This window comes from Colobus angolensis, unplaced genomic scaffold (genome assembly GCF_000951035.1).
Source record: "Colobus angolensis palliatus isolate OR3802 unplaced genomic scaffold, Cang.pa_1.0 Scaffold37, whole genome shotgun sequence".
Lineage (NCBI taxonomy): Eukaryota > Metazoa > Chordata > Mammalia > Primates > Cercopithecidae > Colobus > Colobus angolensis.
Genome location: NW_012117043.1, coordinates 5,872,260 through 5,883,770, shown reverse-complemented (window position 1 = coordinate 5,883,770; position 11,511 = coordinate 5,872,260). Strand labels below are relative to the sequence as shown.

Genomic DNA, 11,511 nt, shown 5'->3' with positions numbered 1-11,511 from the left:
CCTGACCTCATGATCTGCCCGTCTCGGCCTCCCAAAGTGCTGGGATTACAGGCATGAGCCACCGTGCCCAGCCAATTATAGCACATTTTGAATTGGCCTAGCTACCTTTTGAGTGCTCCAGGCCATATGCAGTTAGAGGCTATCATCTTGGACAATGCAGATGTAGAGAATGCATTTGACGAAGCAAGAATGGGTATTAGGAGACAAGGGATGAAACTGTTGCTGTTGACGTGGAAGATCATGATGACTTGAGGATAGAGACAGGTTTCAGAGTTATGACTCCCAGGTTTCTGCCCTGGGCAGCTAGCTGGATGCTAGGGCCATGATGAGATGGAGAAGTCAGGAAGAGTTTTGGGGGTGAGTGGATGTGGAAGGGTTGAAAATGGTTGAAAGTGAGGAGTTCTGTTCTGGACATGTTGCATTTGAGGTGCTTGTGGAGCATCTTCAGAACTTCTGTTCAATAGTTTTTCTTCACTCCAATTTTTTGACTGGGCACATGGTCACTCAGAATAAAAACCATGTGTGAACCTCTAAGTTCTGGCCACAGGGATATAGGCACAAGTATTGTGAATTCTGGGACGTGTCTTGGAAGAGAAAGAGCATGCTCTGTCACTGCTTTCTCCTTCCTGCTAGAGCCTGAGCGGCCATCCTGGATCAGTTGAGGGTTGAGGGTGACAGAATTATAGGTAGAAGAATCCTGAGACCCTGACACTGTGGATCCATCACACCAGGCCTGGACTTAATACCTCTGCACTTCTATCTTGTTTGAGCCATTTTATTTGGGATTTCCTTTTATTCACAGGAAAGGGATTCTAATGAATATAGCACTTAAATGGAGATGTTCACAAGGCAGTTAGATCTTATGGGTCTAAAGCTAAGGAGAGGGGTCTGAACAGGCTATATATAGATTTGGGAATTACCAGTCTATAGTTGGTCATTGAAGCCATAGCAACATATAAGATCTCCAAGGAAGAATGGTCTAGTGAGAAGAGAAAAGGATCTAGAACAAAACTCTGAGGAACACCAACATTTAAAGAATGAGCAGAGGAAGAGGAGCCTGCTAAGGAGACAGAAGGAGTAGCCAGAGTGGTAGGAAGAAAACCAGGGAAGTGCTACGCTATGGAAGGCTAGGGAGGAGAGAGTCCCAAGGAGGGACTTGTCAACAGAAAGCAACCATCTCTGCTTGCTTCTATGAGTGTGACAGGGTCTGAATAACACAACTTAGGGTTCTGTTGCTGTCCCAAATCCCAACAGACTAGTCATGTCATCCTTCTGCTCATAGCCCTTCAGTGGATTCTTAGTTTTTTCAGAATGAAGTTCTAGCTTCTTTGCAGACCTTTTGGGTCCCTCCAAAGTCTAGCCCTAACTCTTCTGTCCAGCCTGTTCCTTTCCCCAGCACACTACATCCCTGCCAGACTTGACTTCCCACCATTCCCTGCCTTGGCTCATGATTTTTTCCAAAATTCTATCCACTCTTCAAGACTTACATCAAATGCTAACCCCTCTGTTCCCTAATTCTTCCATACAGATTAATTACCCCTAACCCATATTCCCAGAGCATTTTGCTTACTTTTGGTCACAGCTATCACTATACTCTGACCTGTGCTAATAAAGTTGGTTGTACATATATGTGTCTCCCCAGTGATACTGTGGGTCTGAGCAGTCATAGCTGCTTCTAGCTACTCATCTCCATCTCCCTCAGTGCCTCCCGCAGAGCTTGTTAGAGATGTTTCAGAAATGTCTATGGATTTAATGGAACTATTGTCCTCCCACAGACCCCAAGTAATAGTGTGATCTCTGTTTTCTTTGTCATAGTATTCCAGGGGTAGAGGTGATAGCGAAGACACTAATATAGGGAAGCCTGGTATGGAGGAAAATAGACATGTTGAGTTTGAATCCTGCTGCTCAAAGAAATTGTCCTAGTCTATGTTTCCCTGACTCAAGTAGCTTGTATCAAGAACCCCCTTAATAATAGAAAAGCAATAGAAACAAATAATGAAACTAAAAATTGGTTCTTTGAAGAGATGAACAAAATTGACAAATCTTTAGCTAGACTGACCAAAGCGAAAAAGAGACAGAGAGAGAGAGAGAGAGAGAAGAAGGTGAGAGAGACTCAAGTTACTAAAACACTAAAATTAGGAATGAAAGGGGGAACATTATTATCAACCTTAAAGAAATAAAAAAGGTGCAGCCATAAAAAAGAACAAGATCACGTCTTTTGCAGGAACATGGACGGAGGCTACCATCCTTAGCAAACTAATGCAGGAACAGAAAACCAAATACCATGTGTTCTCACTTATGAGTGGGAGCTAAATGATGTGAACTTATGAACACAAAAAAGGAAACGACAAACACTGGGGTCTACTTGACAGAGGAGGATGGGAGGAGGGAGAGAAGCAGAAAAGAGAACTACTGATTACCGAGCTTAATACCTGGGTGATGTAATAATATGTACAACAAACTCCTGTGACACGTGTTTCTCTATGTAACAAACCTTTACATGTATCCCTGAACCTAAAATAAAAATTTTAAAAAAGAAGTAAAAGAGATTTTAAGGAGATACTATGAACAAAGTGGATAGCCTAGATAAAACACACAGTTTTAGAAAGACACAGACTACTAAAACTATCTCAAGAAACAGGTAATCTGAATAGGACAAGAAAATAGATTGCATTATGCTACGTCAAAAACTTCCCACAAAGAAAATTCCAGGCCCTGATGGCTTCACTGGTGAATTCTACTAAATGTTTAAAGAATGAAAATCAGTCCTTTATACTCTTTCAAAAATGGAATAGCAACACTTTCCAACTTACTTCATGAGTTCAGTATTACCCAGATACCAAAACCAGATGAAGACATCATATCAGCTGGGCATGGTGGCTCATGCCTATAATCCCAGCACTTTGGGAGGCCAAGGTGTGTGGTCAGGAGTTCAAGACCAGCCTGGCCAACATGGTGAAACCCTGTCTTAGCTGGGCCTTGTGGCGGGCGACTGTAATCTCACCTACTCTGAGGCAGAGGCAGGAGAGTCGCTTGAACGTGGGAGGTGGAGGTTGCAGTGAGCCGAGATTGTGCCATTGCATTCTAGCCTGGGTGACAACAGTGAAACTCCATCTCAAAAAAAAAAAGAAAAGAAAAGAAAAAAGAAAAACTGTCAATATCACTTATGAATATAGATGCAAAAATCTTCAACAAAATACTGACAAAATGAACATGGCAACATATAAAAAAGATTATGCATCATGACCAAGTGGGATTTATCCCAGGAATGCAAGATTGGCTTAACATTTGAAAATCAATCAATAGGACAGGTGCCGTGGCTCACACCTGTAATCCCAGCACTTTGGGAGACCAAGGTGGGAGAACAGCTTGAGTCCAGGAGTTCAAGACCAGCCTAAGCAACATAGTGAGACCCTGACTTTACAAAAAAAAATTTCAATTAGCCAGGTGTCGTTGTATGTGCTTATGGTCTCAGGTGCTTGGGAAGCTGAGGTGAGAGGATCACTTAATCTTGGGAGGTCAAGTCTGCAGTGAGCCATGATCACACCACTGGGTGACACAATAAGACCCTTTCAAAAAAAGTAAAAAATAAGTAGAAAGAAAAAAGAAAATCTATCAATCTATTACACCATACTAACAATAAAGGGCAAAAACCACATGATCATGTCAGTAGATGCAGAAAAAGCATTTGACAATTTGATAAAATTTCATGGTAAAAACACTCAACAAACTAGGGATGGGAGTGAACTTCCTTAACTTGATAAAAGCACCTACAAACCTCCCACATTCAACACTAATGGTGAAAGACTGAAAGCTTTTCCCCTAAGATTGGGAAGAAGACAAGGGTGACTGCTCTCACTAACCCTACTGAATAATATACTAAAGGTTCTATCTAGGACAATTAGGAGAGAAAAAGGAATAAAAGGCACCCAGATTTTAAAGGAAGAAGTAAAACTATCGTAGATGACATGATTTTGTATATAGAAAATTCTAAGAAATACACACATACACATTGTTATGAATTAATGAATGAGTTCAGAAAGGTTGTAGATTACAAATCATAATGCATATACAAAAATCAATTGTATTTTACATACTAGCAATGATTACAATCTGGACATGAAATTATGAAAACAATTCAATTAAAAATGGCATCAAAAATAATTACTCAGGGAATATGTGTAGTGAAAGATGTGCAAGACATGTACACTGAAAATTAGAACACATTATTAAAAGAAATTAAAGAAGACTTAACTAAATGGAAAGACATCCATGTTCATGGACTGGAAAACTTCATATTGTTAAGATGGCAATAATCCCCAAATTGATTCAACACAATCCCTAACAAAAATCCCAGCTGGATTTTTAACAGAAATTGGTAAGCTGATCCTACCAGTCACATAGAAATGCAAGGGACTCAGAATAGACAACAAATCTTGAAAAATAAGAGCAAAGTTGGAGGACTCACACTTTCAGATTTCACAATTTACTACTTAGCTACAGTCACGAGGACTGTACGGTACTGGCATAAAGATAAATATGTAGATCATTGAAATAGAATTGGCAGTTCAGAGACTCTTACATTTATAGGCAACTGATTTTTTTATAATGGTATCAAGACAATTTAGTGGTGAAAGGATAGCATTTTCAACCATTGATGAAGGACAACTGGGTATCCACATGTAAAACAAATGATGTTGGACTCTACCTCGCACCATACACAAAAGTTAACTCAAAATAGATCACTGACCTAAATGCAAGAGCTAAAATTCTTAGAATGTGGGAGTAAATCTTTGTGATCTTGGGTTAGGCAACAGTTTCTTGGACATGACGTCAAAAGCACAAGTGACAAGAGAAAAAAACAGACAAATTGGACTTTACCAAAAGTAAAGCTTTTGTGCTTCAAAGCACACTAGCAAGAAGGTGAAAATATAGACCCATGGAACGGGAGAAAACATTTGCAAAATGAAATCTTTGATGAAAGTCTAGTATCCAGAATACAAAAAGAACACTATCAACTCAATAATAATAATAATAAATCTGAAAAATGGACAAAGAATCTGAATAGACCTCTCTCCCCAAAAGATATACAAATGGTCCATAAGCATATGAGAAAAGATGACCAACATCATCAGTTATTAAGGAAATGCAAATAAAAACCACAATGAGATACCACTTCACAGTCACTAGGATGGCTATAATAAAAAAGGCAAATAATAATGTATTGGTGAGGATGAGGAGACATTGAAACCCTCCAACACTGCTTGTAGCAATATAAAATGCAGGCACTTTTGAAAACAGTCTGGCCATTCCTCAAAAGGATAGCATAGAGTTAACATAAAACCCAGAAATTGCACACCTAGGTATATTCCCATCCCCCACAAAATGAAAGAATATATTCACACAAAATCTTTCACATGAATGTTCCTAGCAATATTATGCATAATAGCCAAAAAGTGGAAACAACCCAAATGTCCATCAACTGGTGGATAAGCAAAATGTGGTATACCCATACAATGTAATATTAGTTGGCCATAAAAAGAATAAAGTAATGATTCATATTACAGCGTGGATGAACCTTGAAAATATACTAAGGTAAAATGAGTCAGTCACAATCACAAAAGACCATATATTGTATGATTCCGTTTATATGAAATGTCCAGAATAGGCAAATCCATGGAGACAGAAAGTAGACTAGCAGGAATTGGAGGAAATAAGGGAGAGACTGCCAAGGATTTGGGACTGGGCACCAGTCTCATTTGATAGGGCTTCCCACCCCCATTCCCCACCTCACTGTCAGGGACCAATGGTGAAAGACCATAGTGTACATTTTTATGATGGTGGGGACGAGGATTTCCCTCATATGTGACTCTGCCTTCCTCTCTTGAGGTTCTCAAGAGAGTGGACATCGGTGGCTTGTTACTTCTTATAACCACTGGTGGACCTTCCCTGTCAGCTCTTCCTTCCTTGATCTCAGAAGGTCTGTCAATCAGGCTTTCTGCCCTCCTCTTTTGTGACCAAAAGGTGGACATGGGAATTTGTCACTGGGAATTTGAGTGGAGAGTTGGGGGACTCCAGGATAACAGCAGATTTGCCTTACTGGGATGCTCTGAGGCAACTGTTCCCTGGTTGCTGCTCCCTGGAATCAGCGTGGCTATTCTAGGCCTGTTTGTTTTCCTTCAGGTATTTCTTGCACCTAAGAACACTAACTTGGTCTTTTCAGATATTCAAGGGCTAGTCATTTCCATATGATTGTCTTGATTCTCTCTTGATGGCAAAGACAGGGTTTCTCAGGGTTGTCCAGACAATGAAGGAGGAAAACTTTTAAATTATGAGGAGTCATGACCTGAACACCACGACTTCCACTGGGCATCTTCTCTTTAGTTTCTACTTGGTGATCATTTGCTTTAATATTTTAATTGAAGCTCTAAACAATTCATTGAATCTAAACCAGATCAATGGATGTTGTTTCTTAGAGGAATACAAAGATGAGCAAAATGATATCCCAACTCTCAAGGAACTCATTTGGTGTGAATTCTGACTGAGTGAATCAGAGAAGCTATCCTTTGTGATGGGGTTATTGAAATAGAGAATCACAGACTTTGGGGCTGCTGGGGACCTTACAGATCAACCAGTCCTACATCTTTCAGATGAAGAAATCCAGAGTCTGAGAGGTGAAATGACTTGCCTAGCAGCTGAATATAGCTTGGGACTTCCTTCTTGACTCTTAGTCCAGTGTTTATCTCACTAGTTCAAGTGGTTGAACTTGGCTGGTTCCTCAGGGAGTTTGGAGAGGGGAGAGACAATTTTTTTATTTTTATTTTTTTTGAAACAGAGTCTCACTCTGTTGCCCAGGCTGGAGTGCAGTGGTGCGATCTTGGCTCACTGCAACCTCTGCCTCCTGGGTTCAAGTGATTCCCCTGCCTCAGCCTCCCGAGCAGCTGGCATTACAGGTACCCACCACCACGCCCAGCTAATTTTTGTATTTTTAGTAGAGACAGGGTTTCACCATGTTGGCCAGGCTGGTCTCGATCTCTTGACCTCGTGATCCACTTGCCTCGGCCTCCCAAAGAGCTGGGATTACAGGAGTGAACCACTGCTCCCGGCCAAGGACGGACAATATTTGGGGCTTGGTAAATAGTTTCCCAGGGAAATATGTTTTGCAAGGTCACCCAAGAAATCAGCAAAGAATTGAGGTGAATTTCAGCAGTTCTAGTCACGTGGGACTTGACGGGGGGACTGGCACCAGGGTCTGCCTTGCAATGGGCATGTCAATGTGTGTCTTTCCCAACCTTCTACAACTTCCTGGAGACCTTGAAGCAGGTCAATACTAAACGGCTAGGCAAAACGACTTCTGTCACCTCCACCGTCTCTTTCCTCTAGATGATCCAGTCAGCTGGAGTTGGATTGTCTTTACCTGTAAGGACATTAGTCAAATACGCAGCAGAGAGTGTGAGGAGGAAGTCAATTGAGAAACCAGGTTTGGACTTTCCCTAGGGCTAACAATGAATTATTTTAGCTGGCAACTTGTTTTGGGCAGGAAGGGCCCAGTGTAAATAATATGCATTGCTGGTTCTTGGCAGAGAGAGCCTGGACACTGTTCTTCGGGGTGGAGAAACAGTGTCCTTCCAAGCTGTACTTTTCAGTCATTAATGGGCACAATCGGTTTATACAATGCTAACAGAGAACTTCCCATGTTTCAGGAACTATGCTAGGTCCTGCAGTCACACATAAGTAAGACGTGATTCTCACCTGAAAGGAACTACAGACAAACATAAGGCTGACACATTTAATGGTAAGTGGTCAGTGAAAACCCCTGGATGTTAGAGAGCACAGAAGAGGGGTATGCATTCCCTCTAGGGTTCAGGGGCTTGGTAGATGACATCCAAACAAAGGAGTTAGCCAGGAAAAAAGCTCCAAGTCTCACAGGCAAGAGCTCAGGTATGGAATCTGCATGTACTCAGGTGTGGAATCTGCATGTAGGGAAACAACAGGCAGTGGATGGTGTTACCAGAGCCGGAAGAATGAGATGGAAAGTGTGGTGACATAAAGGCAGAGAAGCAGGCGTGCATGTGTGGAGGATAAGTTACGGGAAAGGAGTTAGTCTTTATTCTGAGCAGGAAAGGGGGGCATGCCTGAGGAGATCTGCATTTTAGATAGATCACTGCAGTGTAGATCTAAGGTGGAGGAGCCAAGAACTGAGACAGCGAACCAAGTGGAAGAGATGATGAGTATCTGACACAGGGGATTCATAAGGCATGGTTTGGAAAAATATCCAAGAGATGAGCAGTGATGGAGACATGGTGGGTGAGGGAGAGACACAAATCTAGGGTTTCTGGCTTGTGCCTGGGTGGATAATGGGGCCATAAACTGAGATAGGAAATACGGGGAAAGGGAACAAGTCTGGGATGGAGATGCTGGCGATGGCTAACATCTATTAATCACGTATATTAACCAGACACTGTGCCAGGACTTCTCCATGCATTTTCTCTTAATTCCATGAAGTGGATATGATTCTCAATTTATAGATAATGAAAATGAAATTTGGAAATGTTGAATAGCTTAGCCAAATCTGCACAGCTGCTAGAGTGGTGGAAAAAGTTCAGAATCCATGCACTCTGGCCCACTGCTTTATATGTGTGTGTGCGAAGAGTCTGAAGAGCCTGCGGGGCATCCACAGTGGAGAGGTTCAGGCATTAGGGGGATCATCAGGGCCCAGATCATGGTAAAAACCATGAATGTGGGTGAAATTTCCAAGTTGAGCAGTGAGGGAAGCAAAGTGCCCTGGGGAACCCTGAAGTTAAAGAAGTAGCCAGATGGAAAGGGGTCCGCCAAAGAGCCAAAACAACAGTCTGATTTTGATTTTTAAGTCAGAAGACATGACCGTGTTATCTGGGCAACAGGAAACTGGGCAATCACAAATACTGTAGCTGTATCAAATAAAAACATTCACCAAGTTAAGCTGATATATTAATTATAACAGTGACTATGTTGCATAGTAATTATCCTGAACAGTAAGCATTTTACATAAATAGCAGTAATTATTATATCACAAGTTTCCCAAACTGTGTCCTGTGGAATAGTAGTTCCCAGAGATGTTAATAAATGTTTGGATAAAAAAAGGGCTTTAGAGTCAGGTAAGTTTAGGAAATGCTGACATAATTTAGATAGAGGGCCAAACCCTGTTTTATACTTCCTCTCCTCTTTTCTCCGTTAGGAGGCAGTACAGTATAATGGCTAAGATTGTAGGCAGTGGAAACAATCTGGAGTTGAATCCTGCTACTGACAAATTGGACAATGTTGAGTAAGTTACTGAACTTCTCTAAACTCTAGTTTGCTCATCTGTACAGGGTGATAGCAATATATTCACTTCAAAAGGCAGCTCCTGGGATTAAATGGAATGCATTGCATTTAAAACGCTTAGAATAGAGGCTGACATACAGCAAGAGATTCATGAGGATTAGTTATTATTATCTATAAACCATACTATTAACACATCTCCCTGATATTCTACAGTTTAGTCCTTGACACACACACACACACACACACACACACGCATGCACACTGATATTCACATTTCCTAAAAGTGAAAACCCTTGGCTCTGACTTTTGTTAGTTGAAGTTCTTTGTGCCCTTGTGTCCACCACACCACAGCCTGGAAATGAGCAAGCTTTTATCCCTTCTGTACTTCAGGGAAGGGGAGCAGAGAGAGGGAGGATGTATGCCCTGGCAGCATGGCCTTTGAAGGGCCACTGCTAGCTCCATGTAACCCTTGGGAACACTTGAAAGAAGTCATCTTCTGGTTGGACACTGGCTTGCACCGTGACACACAGCTTAGCAAGCAGTGTGCCCCTGTATTTTAGCACCCATTTGCTCCCTTGGTTGGATACTCTTGTGCAGTGAATGACCTGTGCAACCATACGTGCAGATCTGACCTTCAGGCCCTGGAAACTAATGACTATTGGAGAAAGGGGGTGCTAGCTTCTCTTTCTCCAAGCAGTCCAGGCGATTAGCCCGGCACAAGCCCTAAGTGTATAAATCATCCCCGCCCTTCCTCCCATAGAGGCCCCACCCTTCCTCCCATAGAGGCCACGCCTCCCATTCATGAGCACAAAGACTGACATCAGAATACCCTTAGTGTGAGGGGATACCCCAGGCCTTAACTGCTCTCTGAAATCCCCCAACTGAGGTTGTTAGAGGACAGAACTGTGGAAAGCAGAAACCAGAGGGAATGATTTTTCCAGGATTCCCCTGACACATAACGAACACTAACTTTTGATGCTTCAAACCAGAGCAGGCCAGGGCCAGGGCAAGTCTCACTTCCTGACCATGGTTTGGAGAGGCGAAAGGAAAAAGATAGGAGTGGGAGCTATCCCCGGCAGCTTCCTAAACCCGACTGTATGGCCAAAATGCTTGGTTCCCAATAAAGGCTCGTCAGCCCTTGAGGTAGACACTTCTGTATAAAACAGACCAGAAAGAGAACCGTAGGCCTGAGGATCTTTCCTGGAAGTCGGGTGGAGTGACGGCAGGCAGGCTCCCAACGCGCACGTTCACACCCATCCTCCCAGGAGTCTCTTGAGCCTCCAGAGGGGCTGCTGCCTGGGTGCACCGCTTTTCAGCTAGAAGCGAGTCAAGCCTGACCTGCGGGATCCGGCAGGGCTCTCCTCTCTCTGTACTTGGATTCTCTCCTTTATAAAGTGAGGGGTGTGGATGGGTGGTTTTTGAAGGCTCCTCACAGCTCTGACAGGCACCACTTCTAGGGGCTTCTATTCACTCTCCTCCAGTCCTGTCTACCTGGACAGGCAGGGACAGACGACAAGAAATGGCTCACTCTCACCCCCATCCCAGGACCCCAAGGCCATAAATGTGCAAGGATAGCAGAGGCCTGCGTACCAAAGACACCCCCCCATCAATTTTGCTTCGGCTCTGTCTCCATTGCTCTTGTAGATGAATACTGGCTGGGGGCCCAGCTGGGAGTTTAGGTCCTTCAGCCTCAAAGAACAAAGGCTGAGCTGGAGGAAGAATGGACCTTCCCGGAAGGTGAGGGGAGGGAGTCCTGGGGCTCCTATGCCTCTCCCTCTCCATAGGGCTGGCTGTCCCGCTCTTTCCCACAGATAGGGGAGGAGAGAGTGTCCTGTCTTTTCCTCTGAGGCTGGTGACTTCATCTCCTCCCCTTCCTCTCTCTAAGGTTGGGGTTTCTACCTCAGCCCCATCAGTTCCCTGGGTCTGAAATCTCCATCCCCTTCTCCCCTTTTCCTCCTTGGGACTGGGGTCTCCACACCCCTCCCTCTCCTCCTCTCTCAGGACCATGTCTCTTTATTCCTTTTCAGGCCTGGCCTCTCCAGCCCCGGGCGGAGGGGTCCGCATTCCTCTCCTTTCTTAAGGCCACGGCTCCCTCCCCCACCCGCTCCAGCTCCTCCTCCCCACCCCCTCCCTCCGCCCCGAGGCATTGTGGGAGGAAACAAGATGTGGGGCGAGAGCGGCGCGGGGAGAAGCCCGCAGTGCGGGGCC

The 11,511-nt window shown here is 43.6% G+C and overlaps 1 protein-coding gene across 1 annotated transcript in view; it reads left to right on the top strand.

Annotated features, from left to right (window-relative positions):
* The first annotated feature begins 1,027 nt into the window (after positions 1–1,027).
* Positions 1,028–11,511, top strand: part of DYNLL2 (dynein, light chain, LC8-type 2) — a 16,686-nt gene continuing 6,202 nt past the window's right edge. Inside the window, exon 1 of the mRNA XM_011953712.1 lies at positions 1,028–1,089. The gene's annotated coding sequence lies outside the window, so the exon portion shown is untranslated. The remainder of the gene's footprint in view (positions 1,090–11,511) is intronic.